Below are 24,909 nucleotides of genomic sequence, written 5' to 3'. Positions count from 1 at the left end.
GGCGGGCCCGGATCAGGGTCACCGGTATGTTCTCACAACGGCTCTCACCAGTGGCGCAGTCTCTCGGCCGGGGCCGACGGTCACCACAACGCCAGGCCGGATCCGATAGGCGAGGCCCGGTCTCAACACCACGAAGGCCCAGGTCCCTTCGGGGGGCACAACTTCGGAACCGCAGCACGCCGGAGTCTCCAGGCCAAACGGTGAGTAAGAGCGAAACGTTGCGGTCCTATTTCTTTGGAATTAGGTCGTCTCTGGGCATGATATGCAACAGGATATGCGAGTCAGGCCAGAGGGCTGACGGAGCCGAGCTACAAGGCGACCATTACCTTTGTCACTTATTTTAACAAAATCAGAACACATACAGTACAATTGCCTCTGCATTAAATAAATCAAGGTTGAATTCCTTACTGTCCGTAGTATACATGCAAAGGTGACTTCAAGTTGTCAACCCTGCTGTCCGCAGAGTACATCGAAGGCAGTAGTTGACATAGACATCGAGGAATGCTTTTTTTTGTCACATACTTTAACAAAATCTGAGGACACAGTACCATTTTTCTGCCTTAAATAAATCGAGACTGAATTTTATGTTGTCTGTAGTGCTTGGCGCCACTGGTATCAAGTGTTAAACTCTTTTGATCGCAGTGTACATTTGAAAACAGAACTCAGTACAGTCATTGAGGAATGTTTTTTGTGGCATCCTTTAACAAAATAGTCTTTGCCTTACATAATTCAAGGATAACTTGAAAGCTGTCCGTAGTGTAGATGGAAAGCTGAATTGAAGTTGTGAACCCTGCTGTCCATAGTGTAGATCGAAGGCAGTAGTCGACACTAACATTGATGAATGCTATTTTGTCACAGTTAATAGAATCTGAGGACACAGTACAATTGTCTCTGCCTTAAATAAATCGAGACTGAATTAAATGTTGTCTGTAGTGTTGATACGCTTCTCGTATCAAGTTGTGAACTCTGTTGATCGCAGTGTCCATTTGAAGGCAGTGCTCAGTACAGACATTGAGGAATGTTTTTTGTCGCATCATTTAAGAAAATTGTCTCTGCCTTAAATAAATCAAGGCTAACTTGAATGCTGTCGGTAATGTAGATGGAAAGCTGAATTCAAGTTGTGAACCCTGCTGTACACAGTGTAGATCGAAGGCAGTAGTGACACAAACATCGAGGAAAGCTTTTTTGTCACATACATTAACAAAATGTGAGGAACAGTACAATTGTCTCTACCTTAAATAAATCTAGAATGAAGTTGATGTTGTGTGTAGTGCTTCTGCGCTTCTGTTATCAAGTGGTGAACTCTGTTGATCGCAGTGTACATTTCAAGGCAGTACTCAGTACAGACATTGAGGCATGTTTTTTGTCACATCATTTAACAAATTTGCCTCTGTCTTATATAAATCAAGGCTAATTTCAATGCTGTCCATAGTGTTGATGCAAAGCTGAATTCAAGTTGTGAACCCTACTGTCCGCAGTGAAGATTGAAGGCAGTAGTTGACACAGACATCGAAGAATGCTGTTTGTCACTTATTTTAACAAAATCTGAGGACATAGTACAATTGTCTCTGCCTTAAATAAATTGAGACTGGATTCAATAATGTTTGTAGTGCTTCTGCGCTTCTTGTATCAAGTAGTGAACTCTGTTGATCGCAGTGTACTTTTGAAGGCAGTACTCAGTACGGACATTGAGGCATGTTTTTTGTCGCATCATTTTACAAAATTGTGTCTGTCTTACATAAATCAAGGCTAATTTCAATGCTGTCCATAGTGTTGATGCAAAGCTGAATTCAAGTTGTGAACCCTGCTGTCCGCAGTGTAGATCAAAGGCTGTAGTCAGCACAGCTATAGACGATTGCTTTTTGTCACATCCTTTTACAAAATCGGAAGACATAGAGTACAATTGCCTCTACCTTAAATAAAGCAAGGCTGGATTCAATGCTGTCCGTAGTGCAGATGAAAAGCTGAATTCAAGTTGTGAACCCTGCTGTCCACAGTGGAGATCGAAGGCAGTAGTCGATACAGACATACGTCTGCGGTGCTGTGGCGTTGAGTTTGAAATAGGCCTGTATCGAGGAGGCACTTGGTCATGGCGGCAGCCACATGGCAGGGTGCGGACCTTTGCTGTGGCGGAGTCTCTTCTCTTTGCAGAAGTGAACCACGCCCAAGGCGTAGGCTAATTATTTATAGTCTTACGCTGACATTGCGCACGTTGGAGCGGCCCACTATGCTTCTGCTTCAAGGGAGGGGGGAGACAACACAGCTACATGACCAAAATATTCCCCAGTGTCTGAGATAATATGGTTGCGTCCACTGTGCTATACACTACACGTATCAATAGCACATCTACACACAGAATAGTTTTTAGTTTCTATAGTGTGTTGTGTATAGCATATCATCTGTAGTATTAGCAGTGTGTACATTATTGTTGATGTGTGAGATCTGCCCTTACACATAGTTGATTGCCACATCGCTGAACATTGAGCTAGTGTGCTGTTGAGGGGATACATTATTTTGGGAAGGTCCATTGTCCTGTTTTGCGCTGCGTCTGAGGTAGTAGAGAGGGAGTGGTCAAGACGGGTGGTTCTTTTGGTGGTGGCGCTAAGTGTTGTTTTTTTGTTGGGTGTTGGAAGTGTATAATTAGTACCTCTATTACATATTTGTCTCTAGATATGGGTGTGAGTTGGATGTAATTTACACAGTACATAGTTGACGTCCTTACACTAGTTAAATGTTGATATTGATTTGTTAGTGGTAAATGGAACTATGGCCTTTTTTTGGATAGCATTGTAGATTTGGTTTGTTTTTGAAAGTTTGGGAAGTGGTGTTTTTTTGTTTATTTCTACGAGAACGCCTAGTTTGTATATTATTAACTTTAGTTTTGGTTCTGGTGTGTAGTGATTTTCATGGAGGAAGGAATACATTGAATCGTGGTAATATTTGCAGTTTTTACTACGTTAAGAATGGGATGATAATTATAAAAGATAGCAAAAAGCAGATATGCTTATTGAACATTATAAATAGGAATTATCATTTAAAAAACCTTACAAATTCACTGAAAAAAAACATAGGTTTCAAGCAGGTTATACTAAGGAATTATCTTTTAAAAAAACCTTTGGAATTCACAGAAAAAACATAGGTTTCAGGCACGTTATAGTTAGGAATTAGCATTTAAAAAACCTTAGAAATTCACTGAAAAAACATAGGTTTTAGGGGCGTTATAGTTAGCTGGACATTTCTCTCATGTAAAACCATTGAAATTCCCCCATTATAGTTAGTTCAGCTAACTATAACTCGCGCTCCCGCAATGCACTGCTGATGAAGTCACATATCACATCACTCATGACAAGGTCAGTGACATCACTGATGACATCACTGATGACATCTCAAATGACATCACTGATGACATCATCCTTGTGATAAATTTGCAGACCTCCTCTTACCCTAATATAACCTTTGATACACACATTCAAAAATAGAAATTAAAATTTTCAAGAAAAGGGACATACCAATACCAGTTACAACAACCTAGTCAGTAATTCCAAGATCTAAATACATATCCACTCATTCACCAACAGTCCTATATTGTCACTCATACATGTATTCACTCATTATATGTACACATACACCTATACATCCTGTTACACACCCCCACTCATCCATAGCGTTACTTACACACATAGTCACTCATGCTAATAAAGAATTTAACATCCATTTACTTGCATGTACAGTTATACACACACCACCACACTCACTTCTACAGAAACGTACACATACTTACTCTCTTAACCGCTTCAGCGCGGCGCAGATTCCTGCGCTGTGCTGCACGTTCCATTGAGCCAATGGAACGATGACGGAACGGTTCTGTCATGAGCACAGCTCAACAGTCGCTCATGACGGAACCGTTCTGTCATAAGCATGGAAGGGGTTAAACAATCACTTCTATAAACACATACTTATTTATACAGGAACTCTTCCAATCTCTCACTCTCACATATACTCACTTATGTACACCAATACTCTCATATACTAATTTAAAACATATGTAGTTATTCATAAAGACATTATTGAGCCAGTCATTATTTCACTAACACACTCATGCACACACTCATCCACCCATACAGTCCTGCACACATGCTGTCTTCAGAACATACAAGCAGTGAGTCACTCACTCATGGAACTATGCACTACGGAAGACACTCAGACATTCATACAGATACTTAAAAAAACAGCTAATAACCCATATAGACACTCTACATTGATATCTACCAGATCTTCTAGTTTGGCGGTGATAGAAATCCCCAAATATGTTGCGTTTGGAGTAACTCTGGGGTCGGCAAAAGCCAAATTATCATTAATCACGATTTGGGTTTTACCTTGATTAAGGACGTATCCGGAAACAGCTCCAAATTTGGTGGCTTCATCAACGATAGGAAGCATAGTAGGTGCTGGGTTCTTAGTGACGATTGCTATGTCATCAGCATTGGCTAAAATGTTAGTGGAGAGATCGCGTGATATAATAGGCTCTATTACCAAATTCATTTCCAATCTTTGTAAAAAGGGATCTAAATAGAGGGCAAATAGCAGTGGCGAGCAGGGGCAGCCTTGTCTCATCCCTCTCGATATCTTGAAAGGTTTGGTAAGATTGCCATTGACAGAAACCATAGCGGTCGGGTTGACATATAATTGTTGTATTGCCATATTAAAGCTTGGGGGAATTCCAACTCTTTTCAAAGCTGCCCAAAGGAATTTCCAGGAGACCCTATCAAATGCCTTTTCCACATCTAAAAGTATGAGGGCCATAGGGTCTCCTGTAATTCGTGACTGATCAAAAAGTGTAATAACTCTATGGACGTGATCAGTGGTAGATCTTCCTGGGACAAAGCCATGTTGGTAATTGGCTATAACTAAATGAATAATTGGGCCAGGCGATTTGCTAGTAGTTTGGAGTATATTTTAGAATTCGCATTAATCAAGGTAATTGGTCTATATGAGCCTAATTGATCAGGGTTTTTTTTTCCGGAAATATTATAATTTTTGCACTGGACCAAGATTTAGGAGGGGTTCCCCCTCTGAAAATATAACCAAATAGAGTCACCATTATATTCGTTTACCTCGTATACCATCTCCCGATTAGCAGTTGCTCTTTTTACCGCTTTAGCTGTAATATCATCAATAATTACGGCTCTAGCTATTGCGACTTGAGTTTGATTTCTTTCAATTATTTCTGTCCCAGCATGCGCTTTGATAGCCTCGATTAGACACTCTTCTGCCTGCCGAAGTTCTTCTGTTGAGTCTGAGATTTAATGTGAGATAAACGGTTTGATATTACGGAGTATTGTAAGGTTTCCCCCCGAATCCCAGACCACATCTATTCCTGTACTACCCAGATTCTCCTGTATAAAATTCGGGATCCACTCTCGCATATGTGAGTAGTAGTTAGGGTCATGTAACAGAGTTTTTTCAAAGGTCCATGTTCTTATTCTTTTTTCAGATGTGCCTATATTCACCATACACATTAAAGGATTGTGATCGGAGAGTATTTTGGATAGTTTATTAATTTTACTTATAGTTTTTAAAGAGTTAGAAAGGAAAAAAAAATCTATTCTGGCATACGTGTGATGTGCATTTGAGTAGAATGTATATCCAGTGTCGTGAGGAAGTTGTGTGGTGGATTGCCATCAATGTACCAATCCATGCATACAGCAAAGATCTTTTAGTGCCCTAAAGACCTTTGGTTTGCGGCCCTTATATACCCAGCGGTCTTTAGACGACCAATCATAAGGCAAATTTAAATTAAAGTCACCACACAGTATAACCGGTAATGGCCAGTGTGCTAGTTCGTTAGAGATTTCATGGATGCTTGAGGGATCATCTTCAATGCTGCCATAAAGAGTGCAGATCGTCATTTTCCTCCCTTCAGTATCTTGTCGCACTGTGATTACCCACCGCCCATTTTTGTCAATTTTGCTTTTCGGGAATGTGTGTCCAGGGGAATTTCAATTGTTTTGTATGAGAGAAATGTCCAGCTAACTATAACGCCCCTGAAACCTATGGTTTTTTCAGTGAATTTCTAAGGTTTTTTAAAATGCCAATTCCTAACTATAAAGTGCCTGAAACCTATGGTTCTCATTCCTAGGAAAACTAGGGAGGCGACTGCAACGGAGGCGGCTAGCTCTGAATGAGTAAGGCTAATAATTCCTTACAGCGCCCAAGAAAAAGCTATTACTAAGATTGTAAACAAGAACTGGGCTCTGATCAAAAGTGACCCAGTAATAGGCGCGGAGATGCCCACTAGACCCAGCAATACCTTTAAAAGAGCACCCTCCATGCATAGAGAATTAGTTTCCAGTAGTCCTGAAACATCACCATCCCCTAATTGGCTAATGGCAACAAATGGGTTTACCAAGTGCAAATCCTGCAAAGCGTGCCAACATGGCATAAATAAAAAAAGCTATTGCACTGCCTTTAGTGACAAGGAGATCAAAATCAACAAGCTTCTCCACTGCAAGACGGAATATGCAATATATATTTTAGAATGCACATGCCCTTTAAAGTACGTTGGCAGCACAAAATTACCGGCAAGCAAAAGGATTTTGCAACATATGTGGGCAATTAATAACAATGACCCGACGTAACCAGTTGCGAGACACTCTTGAGAGGTACACAACAATAACCTCCAAGATCTCTCGTATTATGTCATAGATGCCATCCCCAAGACCAAAAAGGGTGGTGATAGGGAACATATGATGCGAAAACTGGAAACCCGCTATATCCTCAATCTCAATAGCAAAACTCTGGGGGGTTTAAACAATACAGAGGATCTGCAAACATGTCTGTAACTTATTTATTGTAGTGCCCATGTGTTCATCGCCATCTTTCCAAGCCCCGCAAATCCTTCTCCAATATAGCCTTCATTGTTTAATTAATGGATACTTACCTCATTCTTAACTTTATAAATACACTTAAAGTTCTTGCAAAGTACTATAGCTGCCGAATCTTCTCTTAACCAATGATCATTTTGTTTTTTTATTTATTTTTCACCTTATGCACTTTTTTCACACTACACATATGTGTCTTTTAGATATTTATGATATTCTTTTTGAAACATTTTTTCGGCACCCAGCAATTGCCATTAGACCCACGGTGGCCTTCAACATTGTTAAAGTATAATCTGCATTTATGCATTAATTTTAAATGTGAACAGTCTATGAGTTGAATTGATGATGAATTGATATGATTACACGATTCTGAGAAATTACTTGCATATGTTCATGAGGTTCAACTTATTCAGAAATGAATTGTAGGGACTTAACAATAACCTTTTTCAAATCATCATGGGCTTTAAGGTTTTTAGGCATTGATATATATTTTTGTATATTCATATTGTATTTTAATATGTTTATATAATATATTTAACTCGTATTTAAGATCATTGAATATTATGATGGTTTTTAAACAGTTTGCCTACATGTACATATTGCCACTACTTTTTTATCAGGGCAGGGCCGTGTAAATATCGCAGCTTTTATCATCTATTTGCTCGCTGGTTAAATGGCCGCAGAAATCGAATGTTTCTTCCACTTTCACTTTACGTAAGCAATCACGTGCACAGGTGTAGCTTCATAATAGGTCTGGTACAGTTTCAGCGTTGTCATGTGATCAAGCCACCTGGGGTAGCAAAACGCGAAAATGGCCGACGAATAAACTTGTGAGTCAAGCACCAAAAAATGGTCCGTGTCTGCTTGTTGAGAGAGGACTTTGTGGAGCAGCTTTGAAGCAGGTTTGCGGATATATCTATATATATATATATATATATATATATATATATATATATATATATATATATATTCACTGAAAAAACCATAGGTTTCAGGCCTTATATAGTTAGGAATTAGCATTTAAAAAAACCTTTGAAATTCACTGAAAAAAACATAGGTTTCAGGCCTTATATAGTTAGGAATTAGCATTTAAAAAAACCTTTGAAATTCACTGAAAAAAACCATAGGTTTCAGGAGTTATATAGTTAGGAATTAGCTTTTACAAAACCTTTGAAATTCACTAAAAAAACTATAAGTTTTAGTGGTGTTATAGTTAACTGGACATTTTACTCATACAAAACCATAGAAATTGCTCCTATATAGTTAGTTGTACTAAGTATATATCGCGCACCCACAATCCACTGCTGATGATGTCACATATTAGATCATTCATGACATGGTCAGTGACATCACTGATGACACCTCAAATGACAACCTATGGTTTTCTCAGAGAATTTCATAGGTTTTTTAAATGCTAATTCCTAACTATAACTGGTGTGAAACCTACGTTTTGTTCCGTGAATTTCAAAGGTTTTTTAAATGCTAATTCCTAACTATATAAGGCCTGAAACCTTTGTTTTTTTTCAGTGAACTCGCAAGGTTTTTTAAATGCTAATTCTATTAGCGGATAACATTTATATATGTTAATATCCGTATGGGTCCACCTGAACAGCCCTAGGGGGGTCAGAGTGTTTCTACAAGGCCCCCAAATCTTTTTTTTTTTTCTTGTAAAAAAATGAGGTACGCGCACCGTGCGCGTACCGGTACGCGTACCGTAAGCGTACCCCGCGATTTTCCCAATTTCTTTTTTTTTTTTGGGCCTTGGGGGTCCTTGTGGGACCCCCTGAGCAGGCCTAGGGGGTCAGGATGCTTCTACCCTGCCCCCTTTTTGAGTTCTACACGTTTGTTTTTCTGCTTTCTTGTGCCTCAGTCTACCGAGGCACAAGATGGCTGCCAAAAGTTTCTGTTTTGGAGTGTTGACAGACATTGGCAGCCAATCAGAATGCAGCTCGCGCAGTAGAGGTATGCGTACCGTACGCGCACGTACGCGTACCGTAAGCGTACCGGTAAGCTCACGGGTAAGCTGCTATAGATATATAAAATTTTTTTAACCTAAATTACTCAAAATCCTCTGGAGCACATATCTTGAGACATAGCAAAGGCACATCGGGATACCAGTCCCTACAATTTTGCCTAAGTTTGGTGAAAATCCATTCAGCCGTTCGAGCTAAAAGTGCGACCGACCGCCCTATGGAAATTAACACGGGGAAAATACGTTTTGGGACCCCCCTTTTATCTCGGCCCCCGCTTGACGAATCTCCCCCAAACTTTGAGGGAAGGAGCGGAGAGCCGCGAGGCAAAATTCATGCTGAAAAATTCAGGCAGATTCCTCAACCGGCGCCAAAGTTATTCCCAATAGAATGTTGCGATTTCCCTATGGAAAACAATCCTAACTATATATACCTACTGGCGACCGCCAGTAGGTAATGTATTCACTGAAAAAAACATAGGTTTCAGGGACGTTATCATTAGAAATTAGCATTTAAAAAACCTTTGAAATTCACTGAAAAAAACAATGGTTTCAGGCACGTCACAGTTAGAAATTAGCATTTAGAAAACCTTAGAAATTCACTGAAAAAAAACCATAGGTTTCAGGGACATTATAATTAGTTGGACATTTCACTGTTACAAAACCATAGAAATTCTGCTGTCATAGTAAGTTCAGCTAACTATAACTCGCACCCCCGCAATGCACTGCTGATGACATTACATATTACATCATTCATGACATGGTCAGTGACATCACTGAAGACATCACTGATGACATCTCAAATGACATCACTCATGAGATCATCCACGTGAAAATCTGATGCACCTACTCACACCCTAATATAACCTTTGATACACCCACTCTAAAATACAGACTACCATTTTCGAAACCATAGACACACCAATACCAGTCACTACATACCCACTCAAAGATTGCTAGGTCTACACATACATCCATTCATTCATCCATACAGTCACTCATCAATACAATGCTATCATATGCACTCATACACCTATACAGACACTTACACACCACCACTCAACCAGAGTTACTCACACACCTAGTCAGTCATGCAAAGAATTAATCACACTTCCATTTACTCACCCACACAGTTATACACACACCACCTCACTTATTCATACTGATACTAACACATACTTACACTCTTATACAATCACTGATACAAGTACACACTTATCCATACAGCCACTCTCACAATCCTTCACTCTCACTTATAGTCATTTATATACTCCGACTCTCACATACAATGGCTTTCACATATGAAGTTACTCAGACATGTACCACTGAGACATCCGTCCACTCACCAACACACCCATACACATACTCACCCACCCATGCAGCTGTTTCCACATGCACTCTAGAACCCATAGACCCAGTGAATCAACCACTCACATATATATGCACAAAGCCACACACCTCTCACCCATCCACACAGACACTCAGGCATCCATACAGATACTCAGATAACCAATCAATAACCTATATACTTACTCATGTAGCTACTCACTGACCAATGTCGCCACTTACACACCAGCTGACAGACTGATACCGACATTTACACAGTTTAGTCACTAACCTATGCATTCAGTAAGCACACTCCATATGCATTTTTCAGGAGACATGGAGCATGGATCCTATTCATAAGGCGGGATACTCCACCTTCTTTATCCCAGCAGTGCGCTCAGAATCAGGGAGGGGACGCCCATCTGGTGGCCTTCTTATCTGGGTTGCTGCCGCATTGAATTGTAGGATGAGGGAGCATCAGATTGGTAGCCCGGACATCCTTAATATTACCTTGAAGGACTCCAGGGGTCGAGCCATTTTGAACATCTTTAACATTTATGCACGTGGCACTAAGGGGGGAAGGCAGTCCCCTACAATTGCCCTATTGGATGATCTCTTGAGATCAACTCCCTATAAGGCTTGTACCCTGGTTGCCTGTGATATTAACTGCACATTCGAGCCCTTGGGCTCGGATGTTTCCCTGGACCAGGATGAGGAGGACGCTAGGAGGGGAATTCCTGCCCTTGAAATAGCCCCCATTAAGAGGTGGACCGAGGTGGCCCTGCATGTGTATACCCTCAGCTTGGAGTTTAATTTGAGGGCTCTAAATGGGAGGACAGAGTCGGATAAGGGGGGGTTCACACATACAACAGGCCCAACCACACATCAAGAATTGATTATATCTTGCTTGATGTGTGCTTGTGGAACTCGGTGAAGGACATGTTTGTGGTCCCCTCAATAGAGAGTGATCACAACTCACTTTCCCTAACTTTAGATCATTGGTGGCTAGTTGATAGGGGAAGCCTGGCACCCCCCCACCCTGTAGTGGAATTGGGCGAGTCACAAGTAGCTTTGTGTGGGAGGAAAATAAAGTGGTCAAAACTGATTCTCTCAGAGGAAAAGGTTGCAGCCATAACGCACCGGTTAGCCCAAGCACAACTTAGCTTAGGGAACTCTGAGGGAGGATTGGGAATGGCGTGTGGAGTCTTTAGTGAGCTCACTGAGGCCCTAATCAAACTGTTCACTGCTCCCCCAAATAGACGAGCGACAAAAGGAAGACAGGGAGTTTCCAAGGGATGGTACACCCACACATGTAGGGAGACCAAGACCAGACTGGTAGCAGCAGTCAAATCTAAATCTCAAATTAAGATCAGAGAGGCTAGGAAGGCTTACTCCAGGTCCCTCCAAATTGCGAAGAAGGACTGGGAGGAAAAATTTTGGGCTGACTTACTAGCTGCCAGTAACAGCAAGGATGCTAGAGGGTTTTGGAAACTGGTGGGTGCCCGCAATAGACCCGACGATACTTTGAGGACCTGTAATATCCCTCCTCAGAGTTGGTCGAAACACTTTGGATCCCTATATGCTCCTGTAGATGGCCCCCTAAATGATCCTGCCCCTGCCACAGCCTCGCTAGGAGACGTTACTTTAGGTCTGTTTACAGGTAGGGAGGTCGAGGATGTCATAAAATGGGTGGCACCACGGAAAGCACCAGGACCGGATGGTCTTCCGGGCGACCTCCTACGTGCTTACCCATCTGACTGGGGCATTGTAATCGCTGCCCTTTTAAATGAGATCTTAAAGGGTGGCCCCGTACCGGATTCATGGAAAGGGGCGGTGGTCGTCCCCATCTATAAAAAGGGCTGTAGGAACAGCCCAGGGAACTATAGGCCAATAAGCCTGATCGATTCTACCCAAAAGGTGGCCGGAAAGGTAATTCTGGGCAGGATTCTTAACTGGGTGGAAGAAAATAGAGTGCTATCTGACTTTCAGGCTGGGTTCCGCTCAGGAACGGGGACCATCGAGCAGGTTTTCAGATTAGCACTCCTAAATTGGAAAATCGTGGAACTAGGCAAGGGCAGTCTCTACTTGGCCTTCATTGACCTGAAGACTGCTTTTGACCTGGTCCCTAGGGAGGAACTCTGGAGGGTGCTTCAGGGACTGGGACTGCCCCCTATATTCTATCCCTACTCATCAAACTCCACACTAGTAACTACGCCCAGGTCCGATGGGGGCTAAATGGGGAAACAACGGACAGGATACCGGTCTGTCGGGGAGTCAGACAGGGTTGCGTGTTAGCTCCCACACTCTTTTCGTTATACGTAAACGGTGTGGTTGAGCATCTCCAGCAAGAACCAGCGGACGCACCCTGTCTGGGGGGAGAAAGGATCCCCACTCTGCTCTTGGCAGATGACACTCTGCTTATTTCAAAAACTCCTCAGGGCCTACAGAAGCTATTGACCCGCTTCCAGGACTTCTGTGTATCTAGGGGTTTGGTTATAAATGTGGTAAAAACTAAATATTTGATTTTGCACCCCCCAAGGAAATTAGGAAAGCCGCCTGTCTTGAACTCCGCCCCCTTGGAGAAAGTCTCAGAATTCGACTACCTAGGGCTACGTATTACTGACAATATGAACTGGTCCGCCCACATTGATAAGATGGTTCTCAACCACAAAAAGGTAGGAGGTGCTTTGCTCAGAGAATTTCGAGCATCTCCGAGACAAGCGGTGAGCCCTGCAATTGAGATCTACAAGGCAAGAGCCGTAACATCAGCACTGTACGGGGCAGAGTTATGGGGTCATTGCAATATGGACTCTCTCACTAAGGCCGAGAACAAACTTTTGAAGGATCTCCTAGCCCTCCCTTCAAGCACCCCGACAGTCCCGGTGCTCCTGGACGTTGGCTGCAAGAGTATTAAAGACCAGGCTCGCCTCCGTCCACTGCTTCTTTGGTCCCGCATTTGGAGGGTCCCGGAGCTGAAGTCCTATGTTGACGGCCTGACAGAGATAATGAACATGGGAGGTTGGGCCAAGATCAAGTGGCTGAGGGACATAAAAAGTATTTTGGGGGAGTTGGGCTTGGGGGACTGTTGGATCTCAAAATCTGCCCCACCAAAGGCTGACCTCAAAAAGTTATATTGGGAGTGGGTTTCTGGCAACCTCATCAGGAACCATCACCATTGCAATTTGACTGCATCTTTTTTGGAACTAAAGGATGTGGCTGTTTTTGAACCCTTTCTGGACCTAATCTCCCTGCCAGTTGACAGGTCCCTGTACTACAAATTTAGGGTAGGCACCCTTCCGATTGGGACCTTTGTATCAAAATGGAAGGGAGCACACCGAACGTCCTTCTGTGCTCTCTGTCCATCTAGGCCAGAAACTGTAGCACATATACTCTTTGAGTGCCCAGACTATATTAAACCGAGAAGACATTGGCTCAAACCCCTTTTTAAATGCCTGGGAACACGTAGGCATTTGGTCGCACTACGGATTTTAATGACCGATTCCGCCCCTTTAATAGTTTGTGGTGTTTCCAAGTTTTTAAAACATTCATGGTTGATCCGTTGCAAGAGACTCTCAGTTTCAATTTAATTCATTTTTTAGCTAATTTAATATGGATTATTCCTACTTTTATCTGTTTTAACATTTAAATGTCTAACGTACATTGCATTGTTTTATAAATATGTCTCATGTGTATGTACGCTTTCAAGATATCTTGTATATCGAATAAAAGCTTTCAATCAGTAAGACACATTTAATCACTCACTTATACAGTCAGTCACGCACCTACTAAACCATCTATTCGAGCACTTATACACCCACTCATTCTTCAATACACCTTGGCATATATATATATATATATATATATATATATATATATATATATCAGTCCAAAGATTACCTCAATGGGGCATCCATCGTCTCGTGGGGGTGGTGCGCTGCCGGTGAGGTGTCCGGTAGTCAATATAAAGTGCAAAACGGCGTCCCAAGCGCGCACTCAGGCACAGCAATAACCACACCAACAAATCAGGTCTGCCAACTAGTAGGGTTTATTCACGCCATAAGCTCTACGTGACGCGTGTGCTTGTTCACACAATAGTCCTCAACACATTTGCTGTATTTACCGTGTGTACACACTAGACATCAAAGATGGACTCACACGATGGGCACATGTTTTGCTCCAAGCTTTGCCAACCTGTTCATGGGCGCATGGGAGGCTGACATCAGAAATAGACCAGATATACAGGAAGATTTTCAGAATGTCACTATGTGGCTACGTTACATAGATGACATTTTTCTAATCTGGAAGGGCAGTAAAAACGCAGTTATTGAATTCATCTCCAAATTGAATACCAACAATAACAACATTATTCTTACTAGCAACATCAGTAACAGGGAGATTGAATACTTGGACACAAAAGTGAGAGTTGAAAACAACAAACTCAAAACTATACTGTTCCGTAAAGAAACAGCAGGTAACACCTTACTGCACGCCCTGAGCAGCCACCCTGACCCCCTGAAGTGGAGTATCCCCTACGGGGAACTACTCAGGGCGAAACGCAACTGCAGCACCATTGACGATTATGAAAAGGAGGAAGCAACAATGGTACAAAGGTTCACCAACAGGGGTTATCCGAAATGGGTAATCAAAAGAGCTATCAACAGAGTGAAATCCGTGGAGCGCAAAGACCTCCTGACCAATCAAAGGAAAGATGATGAGAGTATAGATGATGAAATGGTCACACGCATCATCCTTGACTATAATGGCAATCAAAAACAAATAAAGAAAAGTATTACCAAGAATTGGGACATTCTGAAGAATGATCCCATAATAGGCAGCACCATACCATCCAAGCCGAGTATCACCTACCGCAGGGGCCGCAATTTGAGTGATCTACTAGTACACAATTTGATCAGTGACATTACACCCCGGGGAGTAGATCTTCCCGGATTTTTTCCTTGTGGGCACTGTAAAGCCTGTGCGAGCAGTCAGATGGTTAAAGAATATTGGAATCCTAGTACCAACAAGATGGAAACCATTAAACAATTTTTGACCTGCACTACTACGTTTGTGGTGTATGTACTTGTATGCCCATGTGAACTTAGGTACGTGGGCAGCACCACAAAAATGGCCAAACAACGGATATTGGAACATACCAGGGCTATAACGAATATAGACAAACAATATCCCATTGCCAGGCATTTCGAGAGTCATCATTTTTCCAACGCTAAACTTCTGAGATACTACATTGTTGAACAAGTGAACTTATCCACTAGAGGTGGCAACCGGGTATTGAGACTAAGACAAAGAGAGTCGAAATATATCATTGGTCTCTGCACCCGCTTTCCGAAAGGACATAACCTCGATGAGGAATATAATGTACATTTACATCATGAATGATTTTTTTGTTATATATATTGGGATGATTTGACTTCATTAGTACATTAGTCCTCATATGCTTCCTTCCACAGGTTGAAAGGGTGGGACTAAGTCTCAGGTCCATGAAATCAGCACCCCAGTCCTTTCAACGATGACCTTCTCCATTCTCCAGCTCAAGTATGTCTCTTATATATTTGTTTTTTGAATCACAGTGCACCTTATCACTTTTGGTAGTTGGAACTGGGTTTTTTCAATGCAGATCCTCAACATAGTTCTCAACTTTGCTATTTTTTGGTGTGAACATTCATACATTGTGCCAGTCCTCTGTCGACCAGGACACTCTAGACTATTGACATCCAGTGGCATCCCCACTAACAAGGGAACTGGAAGTACGGATCTTGACTAGACTTATACAATCGCTCTCACACACCCACTAACCAGGGGATATTTGATATCTGAGAGATTTCACCCAGGCGGCCCAGTGAACCTACGGGACTACATGTACTTTACATTAGGATTGTTTACATTTAAGCGAGTCAGTTACCAAGGGAACTACAGGATGTTCCATTGGCCAATCACGCGCTAACAGATTAAGCACGTGATTGGATGACCCAATCACAAGGTCCGCATTCTGTGCCAGCACGAGTGGGTTTATTGTTGTATTTTTTGTAATACACCCCTCATATACATGGACTATATGCATATGTTATAATATAAGTCCTGGCCAATGTATTTTTACCGTGAATAATATCGCAAAGGTATGACGATTGTATATTGTGAATTTCTGCACAAGTACTTTAATTTAGTTACATTTAACAGACAATTGTTTTATGTTATGATTACAAGTGAGAATTTGTATAACTGTCAGGATCACCATTCAGGCAGACCCACTGAAAGATGGCGCCTTTAACACCAAGGTTAGGCGTGTGAGTCCATCTTTGATGTCTAGTGTGTACACACGGTAAATACAGCAAATGTGTTGAGGACTATTGTGTGAACAAGCACTCACGGAGTGCGAAACGCGTCACGTAGGGCTTATGGCGTGAATAAACCCTACTAGTTGGCAGACCTGATTTGTTGGTGTGGTTATTGCTGTGCCTGAGTGCGCGCTTGGGACGCCGTTTTGCACTTTATATATATATATATATATATATATATATAAAACATATTTAAACTTTACAGAAACACATTCACTGGATGATGTCATCAGTGATGTCATTTGAGATGTCATCAGTGATGTCACTGACCATATCATGATGACATAATATGTGACATCATCAGCAGTGCATTGCAGGGGCGTGAGTTATAGTTAGCTCAACTAACTATAATGGCCGAATTTCTATTGTTTTGTATGAGTGAAATATTGAACTAACTATAATGTCCCCGAAACCTATGATTTTTCAGTGAATTGCTATGGTTTTTCTAATACTAATTTCTAACTATAACGTCCCTGAAAGCAATGGTTTTTTCAGTGATTTTCAAAGGTTTTTTAAATGCTAACTTCTTACTATAACGTCCCTGAAACCTCAGTTTTTTTCAGTGAATTTCAAAGGTTATTTAAATGCTAATTTCGATCCCTACAGCGGTAGTGTTGTGTTTCGATTTAGATACCCGTACATAGGTTCCCGTATCATGCCCTTATATAGGCAAAACTCACATTGCCCTTATTTAGGCATGGAATCCCAGTCCTTATTTAGGCCTCAGTCATGCTATCCAAATACAGGCATGGTCACCTACATATGTCCATTCCACGTCACAACGAGTTCTTAGAAACCAGACCCTTACGCCATTGGGACTTTCCCTGCTTGGATTATTGATTTCTCCAAGAACTAATTTATTATGCATGAACAACTATTCCTTAGGGGTTCATTCATGACGTCTTCCTCTGCCCAACTTTACGTCACTGTTAGCATTCCTAGGCACCTTCCAGGTATAAATATACCTTCACTTACAATTCCAGACCACGGCCCGGCTACACAGCTCGATACAGCTCACCACAGCAAGATCGGAAGGAATTTGAGTCCCCGCATGACGCACTGGCCAGACACTGCCATGCCTGCTCGCAGAAAATCCAGCTTTCAGTGTCCTGACTCCCTTCGCGGGGTGTTAGGGATTGAGATCCAGAAAGAGATTCCCACCTCTCATTCTAAGGTATGGAGCAGACTAGAACCTAGACGGACTCTTGGCAATCCAAAACTATAGCTTACCATACGACAGAAAAAAGCACCTACTTCTTACCTCTTACTACACTTAGGTTAGGTACACTGGGGTAGAACTATGTAGAAGCATCAGATGAGTATTCACATTTTAGCCTGTGTTATTTATGTATGTATATAAGAATATGTGTCACAGCTAAAAGACCATGCCATTGCAGTATTATTTCTTCTAACTGCTTACGCTGTACTTATTATACTTCGCATACTGTTTTGCGATTGTAACAGCTCATATCTCTTGCACGAGAAATAAGACTGTTCAATAAATACTCTTATTGAAAACGCCCATCTATCTATCTCTGTGTAACTCTGAAGAAACTAAGCATGCATGATTGACTTAGTGAAACTGTTATTTATTGTTTCCACGATTCTGAGAACTGTTCCGATTCTAAGGGAAACAAAGTTGTCTTGTTTATGCGGGTGTCAGAAACTACTCCCTTCTTGTTTATTCGAGAAGTTTTTAGTGACCTCTGAGCTAGCTGGCACACAAAGTAAATAAGTTTAATATACTCGATAGGAGCATACTGACCTCAGTCCTATGAAAAAACTATAGTGTATATTATTTCAATGCGCAGATCCTATAAGGGAAATAGGAACATGTAGGACATGTAGGACATGTGCATGTGCAGAAAGAGGAAGAAATGCACAGAAAGAAGCGAGAGAAATGCAGAAAGAGGCAACAGAAGTCCAGAAAGACATAGAAAGGTGCAGAAAGAAGCAAAAGATATGCACTAAATAACAACAGGGGAGCAAAATCATCCTGTGCCCCCAACGTTTTGCCGATGGGTACTAGTGGTAACTGACTCTGACTAACCAGGCCTAGAGCCAGTGCAATGCTAAAAGACACTTAGGGGATTATTTATGAGCCCTTGCATCACTTTTTCGCTGCAGGTGCGTCACTTTTTGTGACGCATCAGCAGCGTAATAAATGTGCCATGTTGCGTCATATTTACAAAGAAAGTGACGCATCTAGGAATTGTGTTATTTGTGAACCCCTGCGCCACATTATACCTGCGCCAGGTATAATGTATGCAGTGTGGGGGTTCTGACGCAAGTAAGCCTCGTAGAAGTGACGCAGTGAAATCTATGAGATTTCACTGGGTCACTTCTAGGATGTAAATGTGTCAATATCTTATGCCTGCCTCACAGCAGGCGTAAGACTGACGCAGGCACATTTGAAATGGTTCTTGCACATGTGAAATGACCCATTGATGGAGTTGCATCACTTTCATGACACACTCCAGCACTGCGTCACCTTTGCCCCTACAGATACGTCAGAAATACTGACGTATCTGTAACTCCTTGCGACATGATACTGTAAATATGACGCATCCAGCATGTCGCAAGGAGGGCGCAATGAAAAGTGATGCATCGCTATTTTCACGCAGCGATGCATCATTTTTCATAAATGAGGCCCTTAGAATACAGTGAAAATACCTAAATACACTAGGGAACACCATGTGTTGATTGGCATGACCTCCTCTAAAAGGCCCGTCAGGCAGCCCCCTTCCCTGTAAATATTTAGAAAAGAAGAGGCCATGCACCAGTGATGGGAACCCCGGGGCCAAAAGTGGGCCAGGGAAGGGGGGCCACACGGCCCCCCTTCTCTATAAATATACTTTAAAAAAGGAGGCCATGCCCCGGGAGATGGGGTCCCCAGGGCTGAAATCAAGCTCAGGAGGGGGGCTGAGTGTCCCTTTTCCCGTTTAAAAACATATATTTTTTTAAAAGCCGCAATCTCGCCAGAGCACTCTGCAAACACACCCCCTAGTGTGTTTTAGGTTGGGGAATTAAGTCCCCTTGAATACTGAGGGGCCGTGGGGGCCAACTAGCCTACCAGGTACCTCCAGTAAGTGCCACACAGGCCACATCCCCTTTCTCCACCACTCTGAAAACACGCCTTCTGGCATGTTCTAAGTTGGGACATTAAACCCCCTTCATTCCTGAGGGTCCCTGGGAGCCAATTAGGCCACCAGGTACCTCCAGTAAGTGCCACACAGCTGGGTTGCAGAGAGGTGGTCTGAGACCACTCCCCTTTTCACACCGCTCTGCAAACGCACCTCTTGGCGCACTGCTGATGGGGTGATGAGGTCATCTTGTTTCCTTAGGACTACAGGACACAAGTGGACTTCATCCCTCAAGCAGCACTATCCCAGGAGCCACGTTTGCAGAGTGGTGTAAAAAGGGGGCATTGCTTCGGACCACTCTCAGCAATCCCGGTGTGTGGCTCTTACTTGAGGTACCTGGTGTCCTAGTTGGCCCCCAGGGACCCTCGGGAATGAAGGGGGCTTAATTCCCAACTAAGAACGTGCCAGCAGGTGTGTTTTCAGAGTGGTGGAGAAAGGGGATGGGCCTGTGGCCACCTCTCAGCAATCCCACTGTATGGGGCTTACTAGATGTAAGAGGTAGGCTAGTTGTCCCCTAAGAACCCCCAGCAGTGAAGGGGACTCCAGTCCCCATCCAAGAGAGTGCCAGGGAGCACCTTGCAGAGTGGTGGGCAATGGGGGCGTGGCCTGCTATGAGAACGTAGCAATCCTGCTGTGTTACCTCCAGTAAGTCCCACACAGTGGGATTGCTAAGACGTCTTTGGAGGTCACGCCCCCTTCCTCCACCACTCTGCAAATCCGCCTAGCAGACTATGGGGTGGGGGATGAAGCCCGCTTTACTCCTGAGGGATGTTGGGGTTAAGAAGCCCTCCTGGTACCTCCTGTAAGTCCTACACAGAGGGATTTCTGAGCACTGGACGGGGGCCCAGCACCCTTTCTCCACCAGTCTGCAAATGGGTCTACTAGTTAAAGAAGTGTTTGCAATGCAATAGGTTTTGCATTTGCGAGAGTTAGAGCTATTGGCGTTGTAAATGTAAACGTTTTTTACTTATGTTTTTTGGAGAGGATTGGATGTACAATGTGTGTACTGGAATTATGTGGTAAGTAGTGCGGTGAAATTATATAGATAGAAAGTATGTGGTATTTAGTGTGTGGGAATTATGTAGAGTGGGATTATGTGTTATGGAGAGTAATTATGTGGTATGGTAGTCTTTGTTGTGGAGTGGTAACTTCAGGTTTAGTCTTCCTCATTTCCATCGAGGCTCAAATATGAACTCACTGTGACAAAAAAGAAGGAATCCCTGAGGAGGACTTGTGGACCTAGTCAGCGGTATGAGCAGGGCACTGGAATTATGCGACTGTTTGGCTGCATTGACGTTCGCACAATTATACATTTTCTGCATTAGCCACATAATCCATCATCTGCTCTATAATCTGCAGATTTGAACAAAAAAAGCCTTGTTTCTAGCTCAATCACCTCTCTTCCTTCTTTTTGCATCACTCTTACCTCTTTTGTATCCCTCTTGCCTCTTTGTGCACCTCTCCTATCGCTTTCTGCTCCCCTCTTGCCTCTTTCTGCCCCTCTGATGGTTCTTTCTGCACTGCTCTTGCTTCTTTCTGCACCTCTTTTGACAATTTATGTATCTCTCTTGCCTCTTTCTGAACCTCACTTGCTTGTTTCTACATCCCTCTTGCCTCTTTCTGTACCTCTTTTGCATCTTTATGCACTTCTCTCGCCACTTTATGTACCCCTCTTGCCTCTTTCTGCACCTCTGTTGGTTCTTTCTGCACTGATCTTGCTTCTTAATGCACTTCTTTTGAAAATGTCTTTATCCCTCTTGCCTCTTTCTGCACTCCGTTCCCTCTTTCGGCACCTTTCCTGCCTGCTTCTGCACCTCTGTTGCCTCTTTCTACACCTCACTTGCTTGATTCAGCACGCGTCTCCCCTCTTCCTGCACCTCTCTTGCCTCTTTTTGAATCCCTGTTCCCTCTTTATGCACCTTTCCTGCCTGTTTTTGCAACTCTCTTTCCTCTTTCTGTACCCCTGTTGCTTTTTACTGCACTTCTCTTGACTCTTTCTGCACCTTTTGTGCCTCTTTTAGCACCTCTGTTGCTTTTTTCTGCACTTCTCTTCCTTCTTTCTGTACCCCTCCTGCCTCTTTCTGTAACCCTCTTGCCTCTTTCTGCACATCTCTTGCCTATTTCGGCACCCCTCTTGCCTCTTTTTGCACCTCTGTTGATTCTTTCTGCACTGCTCTTGCTTCTTTTCCTATCTCTTTTGCAAATTTCTGCATCCCTGATGACACTTTCTGCACCCCTCTACTCTATTTCTCCACCTCTCTTGCTTCTTTCTGCACTTCTCTTGCTTCTTTCTGTACTGCTCTTGCTTCTTTCTGCACCTCTTGTGCACATTTCTGTATCCCTCTTACCTATTTCTGCACCCATGTTCCCTCTTTTTGTACCTTTCTTGCCTCTTTGTGTACCTCTATTGCCTCTTTAAGCAGATCTGTTGCTTTGTTTCTGCCCTTATCGTGCTTCTTTCTACACCCCTCTTGCGTCTTTCTGTATCATTTTGCCTCTTTGTGTACCTTTCCTGACTCTGTCTGTACCGCTCTTGTCTTTTTCTGCAGTTCTCTTGCCTCTTTCTGTACCTCTTGTGCTTCTTTCTGTACTTTTCTTGACTCTTTCTATTTCCCTGTTGCCTCTTTCTGCATCTCTGTTGTTTTTTTCTGCACTGCTTTAGCTTCTGTTTGCACCTCTGTTGCAAATTTCCTCATCCCTCTTGCCTCTTTCTATACCCCTCCTGCCTCTTTGTGCACCCCTCTTGCCTCTTTGTGAATCTCTTTTGTTTCTTTCTGCACTTCTTTCCTCTTTCTGTACTCCTCTTGCTTCTTTTTCCATCCCTGTTGTCTCTTTCCGCACTCATTTTCCTTCTTTATGTACCTCTCTTGCTTCTTTCTGCACTCCTCTTGCCTCTTTCTACACCTCTCTTGCTTTTTTCTGCCCCTTCTTCCCTTTTTTGCATCCCTCTTGCCTCTCTCTTCTGCACTCTTGCTTGCCATTATCTGTACCTCTATTGCCTCTTTCTGCACCTCACTTGCCCCTTCATGTACTTTTCTTGCTTCTTTCCACAACTCTGTTGCTTTTTTCTGCACTTCTCTTCCTTCTTTCTGCGCCACTCGTTTCTCTTTCTGTACCTCCTTTGCCTCTTTGTGCTCCTTTCCTACCTCTTTCTGCACCCCTCCTTTTCGATACATTTGTTGCATTCTTGCAAAAGTTCTCTTGCCTCTTTCTACACTTCTCATCCTTCTCTCTGCATCCCTCCTGACTCTTTCTGTAACTCTCTTACCTCTTTGCACTCCTCTTCTACCTTGTTCTGTACTCCTCTTGCCTCTTTTTGCACCTCTATTGGTTCTTTATGCACTTCTCTTGATTCTTTCTATACCTCTGTTGCTTCTTCCAGCAATTGTCTTGCGTCCTTCTGCACTTCTCTTGCTTGTTTCTGTACCTCTCTTGAATCTTCCTGCACCTCTGTTGCCTCTTTCTGCACTTCACTTGCTTCTTTCTGCACCTCTCTTGTCTCTTTCGGCACCTCTGTTGCTTTTTTCTATACTTCTCTTGCCTCTTTCTCCACCTTTGAGTTAGAGATAGTTTTAATCCCCCTGCCCTATTATGTACTAGGGCCTTACAGGGGAGGTCATGGCAGTCACAGGGGTACCCCAACCCACAGTGTACCCTAGTGTATGTAGGGGTTTTCACTGTATTATAAGTGTCTTTCAGAATAGCACTGGCTACGGGCCTGGTTAGTCAGTCAGTTACCACCACTACCAGTCAGCAAAAAGTTGGTTGAACAGGATGACTTTGCAACAAGGCCTCTTTCTGCACCTCTGTCGTTTTTTTTCTGCTTATCTCGTGCTTCTTTTTGCACCTTTATTACTCTTTATGAACTTCTGTTGCCTCTTTCTGCATTTCTCTTTCTTCTTTCTGCCCCCTTCTTCTTTCTGCACATGTCCTAACTATGTAGGCATTTAAAAAATTTGAAATTGACTGAAAAAACCATAGGTTTCAGGGACGTTATAGTTAGAAATTAGCATTTAAAAAACCATAGAAATTCACTGAAAATAACAAAGGTTTCATGTACTTTTTAGTTAAAAATTAGCAGTTAAAAAACCTTTGAAATTCACTGAAAAAAACATAGGTTGCAGATACGTTATAGTAAGAAATTAGTATTTAAAAATACTTAGAAATCCACTGAAAAAACGACAGGTTTCAGGGACGTTATAGTTAGTTGGATATTTCACTTGTACAAAACCAGAGAAATTCGGCCATTATAGTTAGTTGAGCTAACTATAACTCGCGCCCCCGCAATGTACTGCCGATGATGTCACATATTACATCATTCCTGACATGATAATGACATGACATGATAATGTCCTTAAACCTATGGTTTTTTCAGTGAATGTCAAAGTTTTTTAAATGCTAATTTCTAACTATAACGTCCCTGAAAGCTATGGTTTTTGCAGTGAATTTCAAAGGTTTTTTAAAAGCTCATTTCTAACTATGCCTACAGATGTGGGACATGTGCAAAAAGAGGAAGAAAAGCGCAGAAATAAGAAAGAGATATGCAGAAACTGACTCTGACTAACAAGGCGCGGAGCATGTCCTATGCTGAAAGACACTTAGAATATAGTGAAAACACCTACATACACTAGGATATACTATGGGTTGTGGTACCCCTGTGATTGGCATGACCTCCCCTGTAAGGCCCCATTCAATAATAGGGCAGGAGGATTAAAACTACCTCTAAGTAAGAGGTGCAGAAAGAGGCAAGAGAAGTGTGGAAAGAAGCAACAGAGGTGCAGAAAGATGCAAGAGAGGTGTAGAAACAAGCAAGAGAAGTGCAGAAAGAGGCAGGAAAATTGTTGAAAGAAGCAACAAAGGTGTAGAAAGAAGCAAGAGAAGTGCAGCAAGAGGCAGGTGAGATGCAGAAAGAAGCAAGAGCAGTGCAGAAAAAAACAACAGAGGTGCAAAAAGAAGCAAGAGAGGCACACAAAGAGGCAGGAGAGCAGAAAGAAGCAATAGAGGTGCTAAAAGAGCCTCTTTCTGAAAAAGAGTACAGAAAGAGCAAGAAAAGTTCATAAAGAAGTAGCAGTGGTACAGAAAGAGGCAAGAGAGGTGCAGAAACAGGCAGGAAAGGCGCAGAAAGTGGGAACAAGGGTACAGAAAGAGGTAAGAGGGGTACAGAAAGAGGAAAGTGGGGTGCAGAAACAGGCAAGAGGGGTGCAGAAAGACGCAAGAGAGGCACAGAAACAAGTAAG

This window comes from Lissotriton helveticus, chromosome 6 (genome assembly GCF_964261635.1).
Source record: "Lissotriton helveticus chromosome 6, aLisHel1.1, whole genome shotgun sequence".
NCBI lineage: Eukaryota > Metazoa > Chordata > Amphibia > Caudata > Salamandridae > Lissotriton > Lissotriton helveticus.
This window is presented reverse-complemented; position numbering follows the sequence as displayed.